The sequence below is a fragment of the Silurus meridionalis genome, chromosome 19 (genome assembly GCF_014805685.1).
Source record: "Silurus meridionalis isolate SWU-2019-XX chromosome 19, ASM1480568v1, whole genome shotgun sequence".
Taxonomy (NCBI): domain Eukaryota; kingdom Metazoa; phylum Chordata; class Actinopteri; order Siluriformes; family Siluridae; genus Silurus; species Silurus meridionalis.
The window spans coordinates 7,907,721-7,931,887 of record NC_060902.1 but is presented as its reverse complement, the minus strand read 5'-3'; the positions used below and the strand labels follow the sequence as shown (position 1 = coordinate 7,931,887).

General features: G+C 39.6%; 1 protein-coding gene and 1 long non-coding RNA gene across 4 annotated transcripts in view; both read left to right on the top strand.

The window, feature by feature from the left end:
- The first annotated feature begins 435 nt into the window (after positions 1-435).
- LOC124402561 lies at positions 436-2,059 on the top strand. The gene is made up of 4 exons (XR_006928747.1): positions 436-556; positions 709-809; positions 941-997; positions 1,780-2,059. It is a non-coding gene; the product is annotated as an uncharacterized LOC124402561 (long non-coding RNA).
- Positions 2,060-3,641: 1,582 nt separating this feature from the next.
- Positions 3,642-24,167, top strand: part of LOC124402555 — a 129,190-nt gene continuing 108,664 nt past the window's right edge. The window contains exons 1-7 of one of the 3 annotated variants that reach the window (XM_046875665.1): positions 3,642-3,801; positions 4,977-5,069; positions 5,926-6,065; positions 6,808-6,859; positions 8,173-8,241; positions 9,773-9,860; positions 13,448-13,648. The gene's annotated coding sequence lies outside the window, so the exon portion shown is untranslated. Of the gene's footprint in view, positions 3,802-4,976; positions 5,070-5,925; positions 6,860-8,172; positions 8,242-9,772; positions 9,861-13,447; positions 13,649-24,167 lie in introns of all 3 variants that reach the window. The other 2 variants (XM_046875664.1, XM_046875662.1) reach the window with 2 other exon arrangements.

Below are 24,167 nucleotides of genomic sequence, written 5' to 3'. Positions count from 1 at the left end.
AGGAGAGATATCCAAGCTGTTCCTTACTGCTTTTACATTGAGGCACACCTCACTGACTCATCCAGATGTAGAACTCGCTCTGACAGACCTTGAAAAGAAACTGTGTAAGCACTTCCAGAGAATTGAGATAAAAGACAAACGTGGATGAAAAGTCCCAGTTGTTCTCACTCCTGATATCGTGACCTCAGTTGAGTTACTTGTAAAAACTCGCAATAGCTTTGATGTGCCCAATAAGAACGTGTTCATGGTTGGATTACCACAAGCACTCAGTCACTTTAGAGGATCACACATTATTCGTCAGATTGCTCAAAGCTGTGGAGCAGAACACCCTGATGCGTTATCCTCTACTAGGCTGAGAAAGCACATGGCCACTATGTCCATGGTCCTTAATTTGAAAGACAATGAGATGGATGACCTTGCTGACTTTTTAGTACAGGCAGTACTACAGGCTACCTGAAGGTACATCACAGCTGAAGAAGATAAGTAAAGTTGGAGAGAGGACAACTATCTCAATTCAAAGAAAGGAATCTAGATGAGATCCAGATTGATTCACAAGGTAAAACAGGCCTGAGTAAAATAAAGATGTTTAAAAAATCTCAAATTTCATGTTATTATTAACAGAAACACCACCCTTGGTTATAAATTATTTGATGAATGTTGCAGTTAAAATGATTCTCCATTTATTTAGCTATAATCATTTTCTCTGAGGTTGCTGTGTTTACTAGAGAGAGTACTGATGGACAGTGAAGGATCAGACTCTGAAAACGAGAAAGAAAACAATGCTTCACCTCCACCATCAAATTCTGCAGGTATGTAGTTAGCTAATGTAGGGAATGATGGGAATGCTGGAGATGAAATATTACTGGAAGAAAACAATTAAGTGCTTAATGATATTTAGTTCTTATTGAATCATTTGATGAAAGAGCTTTTTATTATACAGACAAATCAAAGACAACTGCTGAAGTTAGACAACACAAAAGTCATCAACCATCTAAAGGTAATAATATTCTGATATTGAAAACATCTGGGAATGTTGTACTTGTAAAGAAAGTGTGCATTCTGTTTAGGGCTTTTATGATTTGAATGTCTTTTACTTGTTTTTTATTTTTATTTTCTTATGCTATATTTTAATATCCTAAAAGAGAATGAATTGAAAAGATTTTTTCTAATTTCACCTGTTTATCTTTTGTTTAAAAGTACTGCAGCTGATTGGCAATGACTTGGAAGAACAATACACAACAAAGCTGTTTTTCAAATGTCTTATGAAATGGGTCATTCAATTTTCTGTCAAAAGTCATTTTAATATGAATCTGCACCAGGACCTATTTTAATAAAAGCCCCCTTGATTTTCACATGAAGGTGAAACTAGATATCAGAATTGGATCCCTTTTTTTTTTTTTTTTTATCCTTTTTTAGATCGTTTGCTTTTGGTCACCCTGGACCAATATAATTCAATCATATGCACAGTTTTTAATTAGCAATAACCGATTTCAGACATTTATCCACAATGTTTAGTTACTGAAGGCTTATACATGTAAAGAAAGGGAAAGGTCCTCCTGTATTAAGCTATAACCAATTTCCAGTGCAGGAATTTGTGCTTAAGACCATGTAAAGGTGACGTATATAAATGTGCCAGAATTACAACTATGCAAGCGAGCATTTTAGCACAAATGTGTCTAAAACTGTAAAACAGTGAAAGACAAACTAAAGCTCATGTATTTATTTTTTTTGATATGAGTCACTTTTATCACAATTACCAATTACTTTTATTTTATTCAGGATCTTCAAAAAACCCATGGAGATAGTGGTCTACAGAGGAGATCCAGGCTGTGAAAAAGACTCTGATGGACTACATCAGTTCTGGCAAGGTTCCTGGTAAAGCCCAGTGCATGAAGTGCATTGTAATTTTCCCAGCAGCACTTGGGAGAGGTTGGGAGGCAGTCAAATGTTATGTTAAAAATCTTATTGATTCCATGTGTTTTATTTGTTCTATGTATTTGTGTTTGTTAAATGGCAACAGGTTCAAAAACATTTTAGTTCAAGTTGCTGACAAATAAATGTTAAAGAGAATTAAGATTCACAGATTCTTGTTTTTGTGGGTATTGCTCAAATGTCCAAACTTTTTAGGTGGTTGTTAATCAGGGTTGTACATCAAATATCTCCTACTTCTACCTAATATTGATAGATATATTATATAGCAATATATCTTGCAACACGGTTGATCACATGCATGTTCTGTTTTAATTTAAATAGATTCCAGTGTGCCCAGATCATTATTTATCATAGACCATAATGGTGTTAATGAAAATTAACATGCTTGTCATATAACATGAGTGTTGTAGATTCCAAAATGTGGAACTTTTCAGACTCTCAGAATTGAAGAGGATTAGATGTGTTTAACAGAAAGTGGGGTAAGGATTTTTACTGTTTATTTTCTTAGAAATGGTCTATTCAAATTCAAGAGATAATGGGAAATAGTAAAATAAAAAATACAGTGGAACCTCGGGTTACAAACGCCCCGGCATACGTATAATTCAGGTTACGAATCGCAGTTCATCAAAATTTTTGCCCCTGGTTACGAACAATATATCGGGATACGAACGTCGCTCACCAGAAAATCGCAGGCAAGTTGGTTGTTTTTGCTCTATCCACGCAGCTCGTCACATCAGTTAGTGTCCTGTGTCCCTAGCGAGAGCATCGTGTTACTTATCCGCTTGAACTTTTCCCGGCAGCAGCGTAACAACCTCGTTAGTTGATGCTCGTGGAATGATGAGATGGACAACATTAGCCGATGCATAACCACTTTACTTGTTTTTATGAAGATAGATTAGCAGGGTTACAGTCTTTTCCGAAGTACAATACCCATAATGAATTTCACTCTGGACTTCAATACCAACTGATAGTAGCCTTAAAGAAACAGCTCTCATTTTCCCTCTAATGTCTCAGCGTTCGTGTTAATAACACTGTCTTTAATATTCTATAATATAATATTTAATAATATATAAATAATATAATATAATAAGATTCTCCTTCCAAACAATAACTCTCCCTCCTCCCCCTTCTACGAACGTCGTCTCCTGCAGCGAGTCTTCTCAAAGGGAAAGTACCCGGTAAAGATCTTTTCCTCTTTTGTATGTTTTTATGTGGTATGATTTTAATATAACATGTTAAAAGTAAATAATATTAGTGAAAATTGGCTTTATTTTTATTTAAGTAATATTTTTGGTTGTCCAGAACGAATTACCGAAGTTTCTGTTCATTATTATGGGGAAATTTGTATCGGGATACGAACTTTTCAGGTTACGAATAAAGTACCGGAACGAATTAAATTCGTAACCCGAGGTTCCACTGTAAATAAAAACAGTTAAATTCTCCCTTTCAACAACTCTTTAGTTATAGTCTGAACTTAATCTTCATTGTTAATTTTTTACAGTTATAATTGCATATAAATTGGATAATCTGCAGATAAGTGACATCTAGAGGTGGTTGGTGGTAAGACAAAATAGGCACGCCCCACCAGAATAGAAAAAAAAAAACCAGACAAAAATTGAGCTCTCTAAACTTGTGTATTTCTGATAATAAAGATGATTTTTTTGGAACCGAAAAAATCCAAAAGAGACGTCTGACTTTGTGACCTTAATGTAATTAGAAATCCCTGTCCCCGGTTGGAAGCAACCATCCATTTTAAATGAAAATATATTCTCCAAAAGGCCTGTAGGTGGCGATATCAAAGCAGGTATACCAGCCAGAAGCCACAGCTGAAACGCAACAATGGAGCTGCTTACATTTTTTCAGTTGAAGGTAACTAAACAAACACTGCACGTTTCAAGTCTTTAGTTATAGTCTTAAAAATATAAAAGTTTTTTAAATATCCCTAATGTGTCTGAAGGTGTGGGATGAATTTTTGCAAGTTAGCAAAGTCAAAAACGGCTAATACCAGTGTCTTTCTTGCTAAATAGCTAACGAGAGACGATTCGCCCTTTTATTTTTTTTTTATAAATATAGAATTTAATACTTTTCTTAATCGCAGTAACTTTAATGGTTTTTATAAAAAAAAAAAAAAAGCGTGTAAATAGAATCATAACAACGTCAGGAATTGTCGAGTAGCTTGAAAGTGAACAAAACACTGTAGAGATATTTTAACTGGTTTTGCTTGTTTTAATTAAACGTCATTGGTATTATTCCTGATTTATAAATACGTTACGAAAATATTTAGTTAACCGTATTATTTAAGCCAGAGTTAACGTTTTTGCGCATGCGCACGATACAGACATGTAACCTATATAGAACAGTGGTGTGAAATAAGATGTACAATCATTTCTTCAGTGTAAATCAAGTGCATTGCAGTCATGCCACATTAAAAAGCATTTCACTGCCCAGTAACAACCATAAGCTTTACTCAAGGCAGAGAATCAGAGAAGGTCCTAAAAGCATCATTATCTGATAAGCAGTCCATTTTTTTTTTTTTACTTTGCCAGAAATGTGATAAAATCTGAAAATCTATTTGTATGTAGCACAAGGTGCATTAATGTTCAAAACTGTGCCTTCAAAAGGTCACGTCAAAAGGCTGTACATGTACAAGATTATGTTGTGATTAGGAATTTTCCTGGGAAATGAACAAAAAGAACAAGAATTTGGTTGTTTATTCAGATTTGACTGCAGATAAATAAGTTTGGTATCTTATCAAACCATAACAGACTGCAAAATTAACCAAAGAAAATGTAATGCTTGTTTATTTATTTTTTTGTAGTTATGGTCCTGTTTTTTTTTTTTTTTTTTGCTACAGTGTCATTACTAAGCCTTCAAAACATACCCTAAACAAATGTAAAAGATTTCTGAATAGCAACTCTGTATGAAACTAATCATAACAATAAATGAATATCTGTAGGGAGCACATGTAGTAGTTGTGTGATGCTTTGCATAAATTTGTGCTTGATGAAATACATATTTTCTTGCATCTGTGGTGGTGTTTGTAGTAGCTGAGCTGAAGCAGGAATGTGCTATCCTGGGACTGGATATTAAGGGTAAGAGAGATCTGATTGCCCAGCTGCAGGCGTACATCGATGATGGTATGTATGTGTGTGGAACTGCATCTCTTATGTTATATCTTAATTCACATTCGGGGAGGTTTATTTCTATGTGAGATGGTTGTGTTTGGTTGCAGAGTAACTCCTGTGCCTTTTTAGTTTTATCACTCCAGTTCAAACACCAACTGGCTGAATGAAAGTCATGTTATTAACTGTAGATTAATTTTATAATGCTTATATAAGAATAAATGACTACTTGATATTGAGTGTCTAAACACGAGGTAATAATAAAGTTAAAATTAGATGTTGTAGCTGTAGCATTGTCAGCAAAGTTGATATAAAATGTGTTTGAAAGTGTTTTAATTGGTACATTACGCTGTATGTTACCTCCTTTTAGTCTGTGCATATAAAAAACTAAGTAAAACTAAAATTACCGAACACTAGGATTCTTTAGATGTTTTCTGTCATGTGAGGGGAATGAAGATAGTGTCAGCTACACAAGCACAAATAATAATGCAAATGTAAAAATGTGGATTTACGTAGTATTTTAACTACGTAAATCTAAATTTTTACATTTGCATTATTATTATATGACTTACCTCAGTAAACCATATAATAATAATGCAAATGTAAAAATCTTAGTCAAACTGTTTGGGTGAACATTTTAAAACTGAAGTTATCTAAGCAGGTTAACCATAACCTTTGTGTTTATGATGCAAAAATACTGTTTCTATAGGATTACTGTACTTATATAGGGAGCACATAAAGCATATCCTGAAATGTTTATAACATAAAAAAAAATCCTTTAGGAGATTTAGTAGTTTTAACTTCAGCATTTAGTTAAATTACGCACAGTCCTTGAGTAAAGCTTTGTTAAAGGCAAATACATTTTGTTTAGGAGGCAGCAGCACCCGAGGCAGAAGCTCCAGGAGAGGCACCTGAGACAGAGGCTCCAGAAGAGGCACCTGAGGCAGAGGATCCAGAAGAGGCACCTGCACCTGAGGCAGAAGCTCCAAAAGATTCACCTGCACCTGACACGTATATTTCCCTGAACAAGACCAAGAACACGTCGTTTGCGATTCCCGTTACAGTTCTTTCCGTATTTATACCAATTTTGTACAGTCTAGTTTTGTCCAGCATGTGGTGCTGTATCTGCATTTTTTGAAGTGTTACAAACACGGTTCATTTTCATGTACTGTGCACTTATTAGATTTTTTTAAATGCATGTAAGCGACATAAGTAATTTTTGAATATTCAACCTTAAAAGCATGAGAGATTTTATTGATTATTTCTTAAAGCTGTAAAAAAATTCTTTATTTTCCGTTATGATTTTTAATAGAACCCCATTTCAGTATCTTTAGTGTGTGTAATGATTTTTATTATGGCACTGTGACAAGCAGTGAGCAAACTAACCTAGTAACTATAATATATTGGCTAGCCAAATTGCGTAGCCTCCTTTGAGCTATGTGAGACCAAGGGTGTACAGTTGTGTGCGTAAAAAAATGGCCAGTGTATCTGGGGTTCAACATTCCAACCAAACAGAAGACTCATCTCAAAGCCGTTTGAAAAATAAATTCATCAACTCCCCCTGTTTTTCTGGAAAGAAAATGTGCAACCACACTGGCCATTTGTAGATAAGATTGAGGTCCCCTGAACTAAACAATAAACAAAAGAGGGCATCAGTGACTTTTAGATATTATGTTTATTTTTAAGCTTCTTAAGCCTAAAAGAGTAGTTTAATGTTAAATGTACTAATCTTTCTGTTTATTACTTTGTTCAGGGAGGCAACGAATAAAGTTATAAAAATCAACCTTTCGGAATCGGCTTCTGAGGTATTTTTTTTCTTGCATCACTAAGTGCAAGCAGTTTAATACACTGAACCGGGGGATTTGTTTTACCAAGCTTTTAAAATACAGCTTCATTTGTAATAGCCTTCTTAAGCAATACAGGCAAGGCACTCGTTATTTTTAGTGAGTTTGCAAATTTACAAAAAGTATACATTTATATTTGTAGCATAAAGAAAAGATTAATATATCCCTAGAAGCCTAAAAATTATCTGTATCTATAGTGGAATTATTCATCAAACTTCTACAAGTGTTAAGCTTGTGTCAAAAAACTTAATTCTTTTATATTCAATGATGAGAAATTCCCACTTTGTTTAAAGGATCTATACCACAGACTTTACTTTGAGGTGTGCTATTTAAAGCTAGCACCTGGGTTTGGATTGCACTCCATATTATGTATTATAAACATTATTCTCCATATTATATAAACATAACATCTTTCTTCCTAGTGATGTGAACACATTATCTAGGGGTTACACACTGCCCTGGTGGTTTAAAGGGCTGAAATAGAAAACCTATTTTCTGTGGTCACCTAAAGTAAAGCAGCAAAGATTTAGTGCGAAAAGCATTTTGAGGTATATTACTTCTGAAATTTAAACCATAAAAGAGAATTTAAGAATTTTTTTTCAAGATTATTTTTCTGTTTAGCACCTTAGCTGTACAAGAAATTAAATAAAACGGGTGTATTTCTTTAGCTTCAGCCAGGTGGAGTCTAATAACAGCATCAGACATCGCTTTATTGTTATGGGGGAAAAAAGATTTATAATAAAAAAATATATATATATATATATATATATATATATATATATATATAAGCATATTACTTTCTAAAATAATGTATAAATTGGATCCCTGATAAACATGGACAATTAAACTTAAGCATTGAAAAATAAATATTTCTAAATATTAATAACCCCTAAGTTTAGAGGTTGAGGTAGTCCTAACTGACTTCAACACAGTCTGAATCTTACGAAAGTCCTAAGAGTCATTGCATTATTATAATTTTTTTCTTTCTTGTTTTGTCGTGATCACAACACGAAATGTTCTTATGATCTTTACATGACATAAGTTGTTTTCCACACACCCGCTGAAGCATAGTTCTGGTTATTATCCGTCATGCTGCCTCTAGAACATGCTCTTATGCCGCATACACGAAAACCTGTAAGTACTGATCACGAGGAATCAATGTTTGTCAAGATCACAAGCAAGAAAAATATATTATAATGCATTGCCTCTCAGGACTTGCGCAGAACGTATTGATTACTTTCCAAGTAATGATTTACATCCTCTGTGGTCCTCAGGTCTACATCGAGAAAATGAGAAAAAGATCAGAGCGATTTGGTATGAGCGTCTCCCCTGTGTACAAGAAGGTAGGTTATAGTTTATTGGTGGAACATTATGACATATGAAGTTATGAAATAGTAAATATTTAAAATAGAATTTTGGATGAAACACCTTTCAGGGAATTGTTATTAAGACCTGATGGCTCAGTTAGGGCAGCCAACCGAGTAATGTTTAACACATGTCACTGAACACTAGGTGGCACTAATTCCTTGCTTTTTTATTTTACATTTTTTAGTTCATGTCCACAATCATCACTTTGACACCACCTCTCAGTAGACAGTTATAGGCAGACAAACATCAGACCAGAGAAAAAGTGCATGAAACAGGTTTGTTTGTAGAAAAAAAAACAGCCACTTATTCATTTAGACAAAACATAGGTACTTGTTTTACAGCAAGATCTATGAGCTCTCTTCTTCTCTGTGGCTCTGATGTTTATGCTTGTTTACTGCTAGATAATGTTGTTTGCTCTTTTCTTACTTGCTCATGAGCAATCAGACCCTAATACTTTCCTTTTTGTGAACATGAACATGTAGTCATGATAAAGCAACCTACTACTTTCAGATTGCACATTATGATCTTGGGCTCCACACTGTCTTTGTTTTTCCAGGTTAACAGGCTGGTGCTGGTTTGATAAAAGTTTTGATGCTATGTTTATAAAGAGCTTTTTAATGGTGCCACTTGTTACTTGATACATTAGTTGTTTGGCTTGTCAGATGCTTTAAAGTTTGATTTAGATTAATAGCCTCTACTGCTGTTTTAATTAATGTTTTATTAATGCATTAATCTGCATCCAGATGTGATTCCTTTGTTCTCTGACAGCTGAATAGCAAAATACTGTCATAAGTTGACAAGACATTAGTGTATGAAGCTGACTGACAAAAACCTCACAAAGATCTAGCTTTTATTGTGGTCAAATAGTGAAATGTGTGCCATACTTAAGTCAAATACTGTCAGAATAGCTTATTTTAGCTTGCTAGCACTTGTTACTGTTGAGAATTCTAATGATGTCATTACAAGTCATATGGTCAATTCGGTATTTCATTCTTAAAGTAAAGGTCCATGTCAGTGTTAGATTTTACTGGATAAAGATAAGTACCTTTGTATTGCGAAGATAGAAATTGGGATCCGAGGCAGAGGGTCTACGGGTGTGCGATTTGACAAAATGTGAAAACGTTGGCATTTTGATAAGGTAATTTTCTCGTGACAGAGCCAGGCTCTCCCATGAATCAAAATGCATCGTGTGTGTGTGTGTGTGTGTGTGTGTGTGTGTGTGTGTGTGTGTGTGTGTGAGAGAGATGGAGGGCTGCCCATTGTGGGTCCTGACACCTGTATCATGATTTGAGAGCTTTATATTGTGATGAATAGAATATACATATACAAGAAATATATATTTTTTAATACACTTGAGCACATATTTAAGGTCTTTAATTCTAGCAGCAGTATAAACGCAGTTATTGCGGCATTCTTTTACAAAACGGAAGAGCCTGAAACTTTGGGAAAAAATACACATTAGTGGCAAACACATTTACTTGATTGAGTCTTTTGTTCTTTGTGCAGTTTCTAGAAGAAGAAAAGCTGAAGAAGAGGAACAGAGAGATTTGGAGTTGTGACCAGTGCCGCCTCGGTTGGAGCTTGTGATTTAGAGGTAACCATGCCTGAGGTTTTATTATAATTTTTTTTTTTTTTACATTGGAACAAGAAGCTAGAATTTATATTTAAATTATATACTTTTATACTTTTTGTATTTTTGTATTTATTTATTTTTGTTACTCAATGTGTTGCAAGTTCGTACAATAAACAACTGGCAAATTTCTGCACAGCTCAGTTTGTTTTTGATCTGCAGGGCAATTAGCATTTGTAATCTCTAACACAGGGGTCACCAACATGGCACCAGGTTGCCCGCAAGCAGCACATGAGTTGCCCGCTGGCCTTTTCTAAAAATAGTTCACCATAGCGCCACATACCAGTGAGCTGCATCTATCTGCTTCCTACGTTGTTAAATCATTGTTGATAATTATTGTGAGAAATCATTAACATGATCAGTGTCTTCACATAGATGAATATCATTAATTATTAATAATAACATAATTAAAGGTAAATTGAGCAAATTTGTTATTTCAGAAGTGTGTATCAAACTGGTAGCCCTTCACATTAATTGGTACCCAAGAAGTAGGTCTCAGATTAAAAAAGTTTGGTGACCCCTGCTTTAACAGACTGATTTAAAATAAACACCCAGAAAGACTCTCATGTATGTGTTTTTACTTGCTGGATATTTTTACTAAAATCCATTTTAACAATTTGATTTTAATCTTCGCATGAATTCACTTTGAGGCACTGACCAGATATTAATTCGTCAGAATTGCAGCAGTTGATCTACTGCGTTTCACTTTGGATAACATTTGTTTCTGATCATACAGCTGTACCTTTTTTTTCAGATTTTTTCTCCCAGTGTAGGTTAATTGCAAAGGCCAGTGGAAATCCATTCATTGCTTTTCAAATAGTATTGTCTTTCTGTTCTACATCCATTAAAACTCAAATGTGCACCTACTGGCAGTGATTGCAAATATTGTGTCACTTTATAGGCCAAAGGTGTGAGGCTCCGCTTCATTTGCATCCATAAGAGGCCCATTTGTTCTTTAAATCCCCTAAATTAGGTTGATGAGAGGCTCTGCTATCAGGTGACGCTAATTGGGTCATGCTGCACCCCATATGTGAGGCAAACAAAGCACGTCCATGGCTGGACTCCGTCACCAGCCTTCTGCTTCCACTTTGCGTTGTTAGCCTTGAGAATGAACCCTTTTCTTTGGTAATAGATCAAGAAGACTTTTGCTATGGAAAGAAACAGTTATTTGCAAGGAGTTAATATACATTATATGTTCTTCTCTGTGCCAATTATTTAGCAGTTTTTCCCCTGAGGTGTGGCAATAGGCAGGTCTGGAGATGTCTTCTGTTTGCATCCTGTGTGAGAGTGTCAGTCAGTATTAGTGATCTGTGGTCATGGATATTCAGTTAGTAAAGGCACATAACACTTTGTTAGGTAATTTAAATACATTATTTATTGTAGAAAAAGAGACCAAACAACGAAAAAATCCACAGATGGAGATTAGTCTCAAATGATCCTCACGTGCATTACAGTCCTCACATCAACTCCACTGCTTTATCTCTGCTACACAGGAAGTGCCTATACTTCAGTTCAATTCATTTTTATTTGCATAGCACTTTTAACAACTGACATTTTCTCAAAGCAGTGAAGCCGCTCCTCCTCCGCTGAAAAAGGAGGCGGATGAAAAGCCAGTAAATCCACCTGCCTGCAGGTGAAAGCTGACTCACTCACCTTAGGGACAAATGCCGTATAAGTCTTGAGAGTCACTCGCGAGAAATCTATAGCAAACCGCACACAGGAGTTATGAACTGACAAAGCATGAAGTTCACTAACCCTCTTCATGGTAGAAAGAGCCAATAACAAAGCGACCTTCAGCGAAAGGAGCTTCAAACCAATACTCTCTATCGGCTCAAAAGGAGGCTGAGAGAGCACGCTCAGGACCACAGACAGATTCCACGGCGGAATCAGTGGCTTTGAAAACGAGTTCAGGCGCCGCGCTTCCTTCATAAACCTGCACACGAGCGGGTGATGACCAATAGTATTTCCGTCAATCCCTACATGGCATGCAGAAACAGCAGCGAGGTAAACCGTAACGGTTGAAAACGCCCTGCCCTTATCTAAAAGTTCTTGCAAAAAGCACAACACCTCTGCCACAGAACAGTAAAAAGGGACAATCTGCCTTTGCATGTACCATAGCTCAAATTTACCCCATTTCCTCCTTTATGCAGAGCGCTCCGAAGCTGCTCTTGCATTCTGAATCGTCTAAATCACTCTTATAGAGACAAACCAGTGACACTGAGATTTAACCTCTCACGGGCCAGCCCCAAAGAGCCAACCTGTCCGGTGCAGAGTGAAAAATCTCTCCACACGCTTGCGAGAGGAGATCTCTGCGCAACTGGAGAGACCAGGGTCGATCGTGTAGGAGTTGGAATATCTCCGTCTGCCACAACTTCCCTGGCCAGTTTGGAACGATTAGTATTACAGAGTGACCGCATTCTTTTACTCTTTTTAGATTCAGCATGGTCAAGCTCAGCGGAGGAAATAGCCAGGGTTGAGCTAACGCATCCTCACCCATAGGTGCACCATTTGTCGCCAGAGAAAAGAATAGTCCAGAATAGACACTTTGAGACCCACTGCTCTCAGCGGTGACAGTGCAGCTTCGGCACATTTGGTAAAGATCCTTGGGGTTAGAGCCAGTCCGAATGGAACTGTAAAAAATTCATAGACAGGCAAAGCGTAGGAATTTCCTGTGTGCCGGATAAATGCTTATGTGAAAATACGCACCCTTCAGATTCACTAATGTAAACCAGTCTCTGGGACGAATAACACTGTACAATGCTTTTAATGTGAGCATTTTGAACTTGTACTTTCTGAGGTGTTTGTTGAGGTTCCGTAAATCCAAAATAGGACGGAGCCCTCCCTCCTCGGGAATGACAAAGTACCGGGAGTAAAAACCGTGCTGGCTGTCCTCCCGCGGTACCAAACGAATTAACCATTTGCTCAATAAGGTTATTTCGTCCTCCAAAACCTGAGCTGATTCCCTCTCCGCTGTTGACCATATCACACTGTTGAAGTGTACTGCGCATGTGCGCCACCTCACAAGCGGGAACGGTGGCACCATCTAGCGGCAGAGCTGGGGGTTGCAACTTCGAGTTTGAGAGTTTTATTGTGTGTGTTTTTTATGTGCTTTTTTACACACATCTGTGCCCTCGGCCCACTGCCTGGATGCACAAAGCACATTTTTGTTTGAAAATGAACACAGAACCTTTTGACCGCCCTCTTAAATAACCCCATGGGTGGAGAGGGGACTGGGGGAACTGGTGGCAACACTCCAACCGGAGAACCTTCGTTCACTGAACATTGTTCTTGAATTACACCACAACGCTTTTTCACTAGAAGGGAAGGACAAGACTCCTGAGATGAGTCGAGGGGTGCTGCAGAAACTCTGCGGGGTGGGGGGTTTGCAGTAGGCTTTCTCGGGAGGCATGCTTCAAACGCTTCCTCATCTTTCTTGCGTAGATCATCTGCTAATTGATCTCTAATTTTATATAAATGTGAAGCTTGAAATGTGTAAAAGTATCTTATTTATAATACTTTTAAAATACGAAATATTTTATCAATATTTTCAGCTTGCTGAGTGAAGTGTGTACCATGGTGATGGACTCAGACTGCATCAGTTCTGTGCAGACAACGTAATGCTGTGACTCCAACTGAGTGCCAGATGATCCTGAGACGCTTCTTTAATGAGTCTGGAACTTTCTGCATTAATGTATCTCTGACTAATGATGTCAGTTTTGCTATAGCAACTGCGAGGCTCAGTGTCACTGTGGGTAAGGATTAGTCAAATATATATCATTACGTTTAGTTTAAATTGTATCTAATTGTTAGTGAGTCATTAATCTAGATAGTATATATTTACAGTTGAAACCAGATATTTACATACACCAGAAAAAAACACAAACACTTTTATTTCTTTACTGTCATACATTAAATCAGAGTAAACTTTTTCTGTTTTAAATCAATAAATATTAACATATTTTTTGCATTTGTTAAATGTCAGAATCGAGCAAGGGAGAATTTTTATGTATTTTTATTATCACTTTCATCAAAGTCAGAAGTATACATACACTTCCTTAATATTTGGTGGAATTGCCCCGAAACTGTTTTTACTTGGGCCAAACATTTTGGGTATCCTTCCACAAGCTTTCTACAATAGTTTGCTGGAATTTTGGCCCACTCCTCTTGACAGAACTGGTGTAACTGGGGCAGGTTTGTAGGCCTTCTTGCTCGCACTCGCCTTTTTAGTGCCGCCCACAAATTTTCTATAGGATTGAGATCAGGGCTTTGTGATGGCCACTACAATACCTTGACTTTGTTGTCCTTAAGCCACTTTGTAACTAATTTGGAGGTATGCTTGGGGTCATTGTTCATTTGGAAGACCCATTTGTGCCCAAGCTTTAACTTCCTGGCTGATGTCTTCAGATGTTGCTTTAATATATCCACATCATTTTCTTTTCTCATAATGCTATCTATTTTGTAAAGTGCACCAGTCCCTTCTGCAGCAATGCAGCCCCACAACAATATACAACCACCCCCATACTTGACAGTTGGGATGGTGTTCTGAGGCTTCGAAGCTTCGCCCTTTTTCCTCCAAATATACCGTTATCATTATGGCCGAACAGTTCAATTTTTGTTTCGTCAGACCACAGGACATGTCTCCAGAAATTGATGGAAAAAAATCTTTTTTGTGCAGTTGCAAACTGTAGTCTGGCTTTTTTATGGTGGTTTTGAAGTAATGGCTTTCTCCTCCCAGAGTAACCTTTCAGCTCATGGCGTTTTACTGTGGATAATGACACTGTCTTACCACTGGATCTTCACAAGCATCTTCACAAGGTCTTTTGCTGTTGTCCTGGGGTTGATTTGCACATTTTGCAACAAAAAACGTTCCTCTCTGGGACTCAGAATCCCTCTCCATCCTGAATGGTATGATGGTTGTACATTCCCATGTTTTTTATACTTGCGTATTATTGTCTGAACGGATGAACGTGGGTCCTTCAGGCATCTGGAAATTGCACCTAAGGATGAGCCATACTTATGGAGGTCAACAATTCTTTTTCTGATGTCTTGGTGGATTTCTCTTGATTTTCCCATGATGTCAAAGAAAGAGGCTCTGTGTTTGAGGTGTGCCTTTATATGCATCCACAGATGTGCCACCAATTGACTCAAATGAAATCAATTAACCTATCAGAGGCTTCTTAAGCTCAGAATGAAATCATCTGAAGTTTTTTTTTTTGTTTAAAGGCACAATAAACTTAGTGTATGTATACTTCTGACTTTGATGAAAGTAATAATAAAAATACATACAAATTCTCCCTCGCTCGATTCTGACATTTCACAAATGCAAAAAATATGTTAATATTTATTGATTTAATGTATGACAGTAAAGAAATAAAAGTTTTTGTGTTTTTTTCTGAAGTGTATGTAAATATTTGGTTTCAACTGTATGTTCATAGAGATAGTTTAGATGGATTTCTTTGAAAGAATATATTTATATTGACTTGAAATTAATGAAAGAAAACCATGGGTTACTTAACGTAACCCCCGGGTTCTTGTCTCGACAGACAGGTCGACCTGAGATCAGGCTCTGCCCCACCTTTACTACTCAGATCGACATGTCTGTCGAGACAGACGTGGTGTCATAGGAGCTTCCGTAGTTGGTCATGCCCAAAGCGATTCCCATAGTGTAACACAGAGCGAAGTTAGAAAAAGAACTCGATCAGTGTTACTTAAAACTGGCTTTCTGCAATAACTGTTTTGCTTTATGGTTTTGCTAATAAACGCATGCTGATAATTTATAAGTATTACAAATCCTAGCCGATAAAGAGGACGTAGTTTATATCTGTTAAGTTTGAGGTGCTTTGCTTTTACCTGTTACTGACTTGTTATCCTGACATTTTTGTGCTATACGTTCCTTCATTATGGTACAGTTTTTCACAATTTTGATTGCAGCCATTAAAATACTAAACTAGACAATGCATAATCAGAGGAATGGTTCGGAAAATGTATGTGCAAAAGGCAAAAGTGAAATGTTCATGCTGGCTTTCCAGCGTAAATGTTGTCTATGAGCATGCTATGTTTGAAGAAGTAGTGGATGTTGTTCAAGTACAGATAAGGCTTAATGAGATAATCCAACAATCAGCAAAGCTTTCTATCCACAAGTTTTACCACTGCAAGTTTTGTAACAACTTTTCAATGAAAATTATCAATGAAAATATTTAGATGCTTCTTATTTCACATTTAAAATGGCATTTATAGAGGTTTGAATGGTTGTGTTTTAATGTGTTAGATGAAGTTACTGGGATGTGACAGTTGCATTAATCAAGAGCAGCCATTTATCGTTTTTCTTTGGATTAAAAATATGTTGTGTTGAGTGTAACTACTGAATGCAGTTTATCTGTATATTTAGTTGACACCTCACATTAGCTACCTATACTTCTTCTTCTTCTTCTTTCGGCTGCTCCCATTAGGGGATCATCCGTCTCCATACAATCCTGTCCTCTACATCTGCCTCTTTCACACCAACTACCTGCATGTCTTCCCTCACCACATCCATGAACCTCCTCCTTGGCCTTCCTCTTTTCCTCCTACCTGGTGGCTCCATCTTCAGCATTCTTCTACCAATATAATTCATGTCCCTTCTCTGCACATGTCCAAACCATCTCAATCTCGCCTCCCTCACCTTGTCACCAAAACATCCTACATGTGCTGTCCCTCTAATAAACTCATTTCTAATCTTGTCCATCCTCGTCACTCCCAACGAAAACCTTAACATCTTCAGCTCTGCTACCTCCAGCTCTGCCTCCTGCCTTTTACTCAATGCCACTGTCTCTAATCCATACAACATCGCAGGTCTCACCACAGTCCTATAAACTTTCCCTTTCATTCTTGCAGATACCCTACTATCACAAATCACTCCTGTCACTCTTCTCCACCCACTCCACCCTGCCTGCACTCTTTTCTTTACTTCTCTAACACACTCTCCATTACTTTGCACTGTTGACCCCAGGTACCTGAACTCCTCCACCTTCTCCACCTCTTCTCCCTGCAACGCATCACTCCACTGCCCTCCCTCTCATTCACACACATGTACTCTGTCTTACTCCTACTGACTTTCATTCCCCTTCTCTCCAGCGCATATCTCCACCTCTCCAGGCTCTTCTCAACCTGCTCTACTCTCACCACAAATCACAATATCATCTGCAAACATCATAGTCCAGGAGACTCCTGTCTGACCTCGTCCGTCAACCTGTCCATCACCACTGCAAACAGGAAAGGGCTCAGGGCCGATCCTTGATGCAGTCCAACCTTCACTCTGAACCAGTCTGTCGTACCTACTGCACACTTCACTGCCGTCACACTGTCCTCATACATGTCCTGCACCACCCTTACATACTTCTCTGACACACCTGACTTCCTCATACAATACCACAACTCCTCTCTTGGCACTCTGTCGTCGCTTTCTCTAAATCCACAAATACACAATGCAATTCCTTCTGTCCTTCTCTATACTTCTCCATCAACATCCTCAAAGCAAATAAGGCATCTGTGGTGCTCTTCCTCGGCATGAAACCATACTGTTGCTCACAGATGGTCACCTCTTCTCTCAGCCTGGCTTCCACTACTCTTTCCCATAACTTCATGGTGTGACTGATCAACTTAATTCCCCTGTAGTTACTGCAGGTCTGCACATCTCCTTATGCTTAAAGATCGGTACCAGCACACTCCTTCTCCATTCCTCAGGCATCCTCTCCCTTCCAGAATCCTGTTAAACAATCTGGTTAAAAACTCCACTGCCATCTCTCCTAAACATCTCACGCCTCTACCGGTATGTCATCTGGTCCAACCGACTTTCCATTCTTCATCCTCTTAATCGCTGCTCTCACTTCCTCCTTACTAATCCTATCTACATCCTGCTTCACCAACTCCACATCCTCCAACCTTCTCTCTCTGTGATTTTCCTCATTCATCAGCTGCTCAAAATACTCCCTCCACCTTCTCAACACACTCTCCTCACTAGTCAACACATTTCCCTCTCCATCCTTTATTGCTCTAACTTGCAGTACATCCTTCCCAGCTCGGTCCCTCTGCCTGGCCAATCGGTATAACTCCTTTTCTCCTTCCTTAGTGTCCAACCTCTTATACAGCTCCTCATATGCCTTTTCCTTGGCTTTCGCCACATCCCTTTTTACCTGCTGCCGCATCTCCTTGTACTCCTGCCTACTTTTCTCATCACTCTGTCGATCCCACTTCTGTTTTGCCAACCTCTTTCCCTAATGCTCTCCTGCACTTCCTCATTCCACCACCACGTCTCCTTGTCTTGCTTTCTATTTCCAGATGTCACACCAAGTACTTTTCTAGCTGCCTCCCTCATCACTCCTGCAGTAGTTCCCCAATCATCCGCACCTCTTCACCACCACCGAGCCCCTGTCTGACCTCTTCCCTGAACCTCACTACACTCTTCCTCCTTCAGTTTCCACCATCTTATTCTTCTTTCAATCCTTACATTCCTCCTCTTCTTCTTCGCCTCCAAAACCATCCTACAGACCACCATCCGATGCTGTCTAGCTACACTGTCCCCAACACCTTACAGTCTCCAATCTCCTTCAGGTTGCATCTCCTGCATAGCACATAGTCCACCTGTGTGCACCTTCCTCCACTCCTATACGTCACCCTATGATCCTCCTTCTTCTTAAAATACGTGTTCACCACTGCCATTTCCATCCTTTTAGCAAAATCTACCACCATCTGCCCTTCCACATTCCTCTCCTTAAAACCATACCTACCCATCACCTCCTCATCACCTCTGTTCCTTCACCTACATGCCCATTAAAGTCTGCCCCAATCACCAATCGTTCTTTCCTAGGTACACCATCTACCACGTCATCTAATTCACTCCAGAATCTTTCCTTTTCCTCCATCTCACAGCCAACTTGTGGAGCATAGGCACTGATGACATTTATCATCATCCTTCAACTTCCACCTTCACGATCATCACCCTATCAGAAACTCTCTTCACCTCCACTACACTCTTACTGTACTCTTCCTTCAGAATCACCCCTACACCATTTCTCTTCCCATCCACACCATGATAAAACAGTTTAAACCCACCTCCAATGTTCCTGGCCTTACTCCCTTTCCACTTGGTCTCCTGAACACACAGCATATCTACCTTTCTCCTCTCCATCATATCAGCTATCTCTCTCCCTTTACCCGTCATAGTACCAACATTTAAAGTACCAACCCGAACCTCTACTCTCCTACACTGCTCCTTTTCCTGCCGTCTCTGTAGACGTCTTCCTCCTCTCCTTCTCCTCCTTGACCAACAGTAGCCCAATTTCCACGGTACCCTGTCGGCTAACGATACCTGTGGCGGTCGTTGTTAACCCGGGCCTCGACCGATCCGGTATGAAATTCTCCTTTGTGATCCGCATATTTGATTTGGCACGTTTTACGCTGGATGCCCTTCCTAACGCAACCCTCCCCATTTACCCGGGCTTGGGACCGGCACTAAGAGTGCACTCGCTTGTGCCCCCCTAATGGCTGGGTTATTAGCTACCTATACTTACATGACTGTAAAATGATAATACAGTGAAACCCCGTTGTACGAGCAACCTATAATACGAGCAAACGGAGAAACGGGCAAACTCGCTCGCAAAATTTTACCCTGTTTCACGAGCAAATTTCGAAAGCACGAGCAAACCCACGCTGCCGGTTCCCCGTTTCCGGCGGAGGGTCACATCAGTCGCTTAGTTGATGACGTATCACTCAGTCGCTCTCATTGTTCAGTGCAGCAAAAATGTCATTGTGGCAGTGGGGGCGTGGCCGAGCGGCGGTTTGTGAATGGAGGGCGGGTCCGGGAGCAGATAGGCAGGGGATTGCCTCACCTGAAGTTAATGTGACCTAATGATTGTTCTCTCTTTTCAAGTGATCGGAGGGTGCATTTAAGGAGGTGTGTGTGTGTGTGTGTGTGTGTGTGTGTGTGTGTGTGTGTGTGTGTGTGTGCGTGTGCGCGCTAAGCAGCACTAAGCAGACCGACACAAAAAAAAACTAATAAAAGTGGCTCCCGTATTCATACGCTCTCCCACAGTAACTTTTTTTAGTTTTATATTTTTATTTCACTAGAAATCTTGAAAAATGTCTCCCAAGAAAATCAGTGAGGTATGTCATTCAGCCATAAACCCAGCCATTAGGGAGGCACAAGCCAGTGCACTCTTAGTGCCGGTCCCAAGCCCGGATAAATGTGGAGGGTTGCGTTAGGAAGAGCATCCAGCATAAAACGTGCCAAATCGAATATGCGGATCACAAATAAGAATTTAATACCGACTCGGTCAAGGCCCGGGTTACCAACGACCGCCACAGGTATCGTTGGCCAACAGGGTACTGGTGGAAATTGGGCTACTGTTAGCCAAAGGAGGAGAAGCACTGTAAAAAATCCAACTTTCGAAAAGTTTGAATAACTTATATCTATTAGTTAACTGGACAATAAAACAAAAAAAATTTGACTTAATAAGTGGAAATAAGTTGGTTAAAAAATTGTCTGACCAACTTAATTTGAAATGTTGACTGGATATGCACATATAAGTTTACAAGCACACAAGTTGGCTTGGTGGTTGGAGCATGCGCGCTATAATGTGCAGACGTTGGAGTGAACATAGAATGATAGCGCCATTTTGATCATCAGTCAAGCTTCAGGACAGCTTCTTCAACCCTTCAAACGTCAGTGTGTAAAGTAAGCATCTTTATTCATTTTATTATATTTTTTATAATGCTGAAATGTTTGTAATGTTTGTGAAACATCAGTGTGAGCATTAAACATTGTTTGCGACATGCAAATGTATCTAATGTTAGTTAGATTTTTTAATGCCAGTAAATGTACAATTGTTTTTGACCTGGTTTTGAAAGTCATAACTAAGAAATGTAGTGTCACTGGTCAAGCTTATTATTTTAAAGCAAGTTTGCATGAACGCAGTGCCGGCGTTAAGGGGGGCAAACCCAAAGAGGGTGTTGTGCTGCGTTACAGTTTTTAATTCATTTAATATAATAGATATTACAAAATGGCTCGTCGTTCTACTTCTGCTATCACTCAGCCTCTCAGCCAGCACCACCTATTCAATCTGACATCACGGAAACACCTGTTAGCACTAACTCGGAAACTGGGGCTAATGGAGCGTTTTGCTGTGTGACATGGAGCGTTGTCCTGCATGAACACTGTGGGCTGATTGGGTGATGAACGCAGGGAAGGAACCATATGTTGTTGAAGAAGGTTCTGATAAATATTTGCATTCACTCTGCCATGTAGCTGTATAAGAGGCCCAACTCCTGCTGCAGAAAACATGCCCCAAACCATGACACGTCCTCTTCAACTTTTCACTGACTTCTTTACACACTTTGGGTTCAGTCTTTCTCCAGTTTGTCGCCGAACATAATGTTTCCCATTGGACCCAAATAAATTAAACTTGCTTTCATCACTGAAGTGAACTTTGGACCAGTTCTCCTCTGTCCACACAACATGCTTAGTCTAGCCTTTTGATTCTTTCTGCTAATGAGAGGTTTGGTCACTGCAGAGTGGGCTTTCAGTCCAAATGCTCTTAAACGTCGAGACACTGTATGACGAGACAGATCCTTACCCTGTTCAGCGCTGAACTGGTGAGCAATTCCAGCTGCAGTGTGGAAATGATTGCCCATTGAGATCCTCCGCAGTATCCTGTCCTCTCTCATATTTGTCTTCCGTGGATGATCAGCCTTCTTGGCGGATTTGAATGAGTTTGTGATGTTGTAAAGATTCAATATTCTTGAAATCACAGATTTGGAACGACCAACTTGTCTTGCTATGGCTGATAGTGTCATCCCTTTGGCCTTCATCTGGACAACCTGCTGCTGGAGGCTTTCAGTCACTTTAGAACGGCCCACCATCTTGCAGAGTCAGTGAAACTGGAAGTTAGGCTGCCAGTTAAATAGAGGTTGACAGATAATCAAGGAAATTAGCACCAGGTGCCAGATTAACACCAATAACTGGGAGGTATCTAAAAGTGTTCTCTAATTTTGATCAGTGTGTTTTCTGCAAAATAATGTGTTGTGTATGCTGTCAGAAGAATAATACGCAGCAGAACGGTTGAGTCGTGTTAACTCACATGGTCTTTACTTAGAACTGCCATTACTAATACGGCACTACATAAGTCACCACTAGAGGGCAGGCTTATCACAGAATGCTGATACCAATAGTACATATATTACACATTCCTCCCCTTTTAGATTAATCACCCAAGAAACAAGAAACACACAACTACAACTCACTGCATAACAATCACAATAAACCTGAACAATGTTGGCAATTACAACACATTACAAATCAAGCCTCTGGGGAGGTTTCCTACATCTCTCAGGGTAACGTCTCTGCGAATCCCGGTGCGGTCCAGGCGTAACTGAAGCCGTCACATCTGGATTATCAATGTGTGGTTCAGAATCATTCATGGTAACCGAGGTAAGAGGGGCAGTCTCAACAGCATCATTGACCTTGCCATTTAAATCAGGAACATCGTCAGATGAATCAGGAACAGATAACAGTGAGGATTTTGCCTGACGATTCACCAGCTGATCTGCATGCCGTCTCCATGTGTTGTTACCAACCTTTACTGTGTACATCAAGGGACCAGTTCTGGTGGCGATGGTACCTGGCTGCCATTTTTCCTGTCTGTAGTCACGTGCTAAGACTGCTTGTCCTACTTGGAAGTTTCTTGCTTGTCTATCGTTCATGTGCACAAACTGTTTGTTTTCCACATCTCGTCGAACATCAGGTTTGATGAGATCCAAGCGAGATCTTAAATTCCTCTTAAAGAACATCATTGCTGGTGTTTGACCAGTTGTGGAGTGGGTTGCATTTCTGTACATGAAAAGGAAGTTGTCTATTTTGTGTTGGAGTGAGATGGTGTCATTGTCCATTGCATTTATTGCTTTCTTGAACGTTTGTACAAACCTTTCGCCAAGCCATTAGTGGCAGGATGGTATGGTGCGGATGTAATGTGCTTGACTCGTTCAGCTTCATGAATTTCTGAAACTCTTCTGAGACGAACTGTCGTCCATTATCCGTGCATATCTGTTCTGGGAGCCCGTTTCTGGAGAATATTGATCTTAGCACAGAAACAGTCTTTTCGGATGTGGTTGTCTTCATTAGAACAACTTCAGGCCACTTAGAATGCGCGTCCACGGCGACCAAGAACATGGAGTCCTTGAATGGCCCAGCAAAGTCGACATGCACTCTTTGCCACGGTGTTGACGGCCATTCCCAAGGATGCAAAGGAGCTAATGGTGGAGAGTTCTGGGTCCTTTGACATCCTGGACAAGCCTTTGCCAGATCTTCAATCTGCCTGTCAATTCCCGGCCACCACATGTAACTGCGAGCAAGGTTTTTCATTTTTACAGTGCCCAGATGTCCTTCATGTAGTATGTCCAACATCTTACTGCGCAATTTGGAGGGAATGACAACTCGCAAGCCACACATTAGAGTTCCTTGACACACAGAAAGCTGTTCTCTCCTTGCTGCGAATGCCGGATACAGCGAGTTCCCTGCTGTCGGCCACCCACGTACTGTAATATCATAGACCTTAAACAATGTCGGGTCATTGCGGGTTTCTCTCTGAATAGCAGCATTTGTCACAGGAAACTGACTCACGATTGAGGTTTGAAACATGTCAGCTGGATCCATCGCCTTTGACTCTTCTGTCAACTTCAGTGGAAGACGCGACAAGCCATCCGCGTTACCGTGTAGTTTGGTGCCTTTGTACCGATATCATATTGATGAGCACCCAAAAAGAGCGACCAACGCTGCAACCGTGCTGAGGCCATCGCTGAGACACCCTTCTGAGCGTTGAATATCGAGACCAAGGGCTGATGATCTGTGATCAGGGTAAACCGTTGACCATACAGATAATGGTGGAATTTTTTTTACACCCCACACGAGACTAAGTGCTTCACGGTCTATTTGTGCATAGTTGCGTTCCGCTGTCGTTAGTGATCTAGATGCAAAGGCTATCGGTTTTTCAGCACCATCTGGAAACTTGTGTGACAGCACTGCGCCAATTCCATATGGTGATGCATCGCACGCCAGTCTGATAGGCATAGATGGATTGAAGTGTGTTAGCACTATATCGGAAGTTATGAGCCTTTTGGTCTTTTGGAAAGCTTGCTCACAGCTGTCTGACCATTTCCACTGTGTCCTTGTTTGGAACAGTGCGTTCAAAGGATGTAGTACAGTGGAGATGTTTGGAAGAAATTTGTGGTAATAGTTCACAC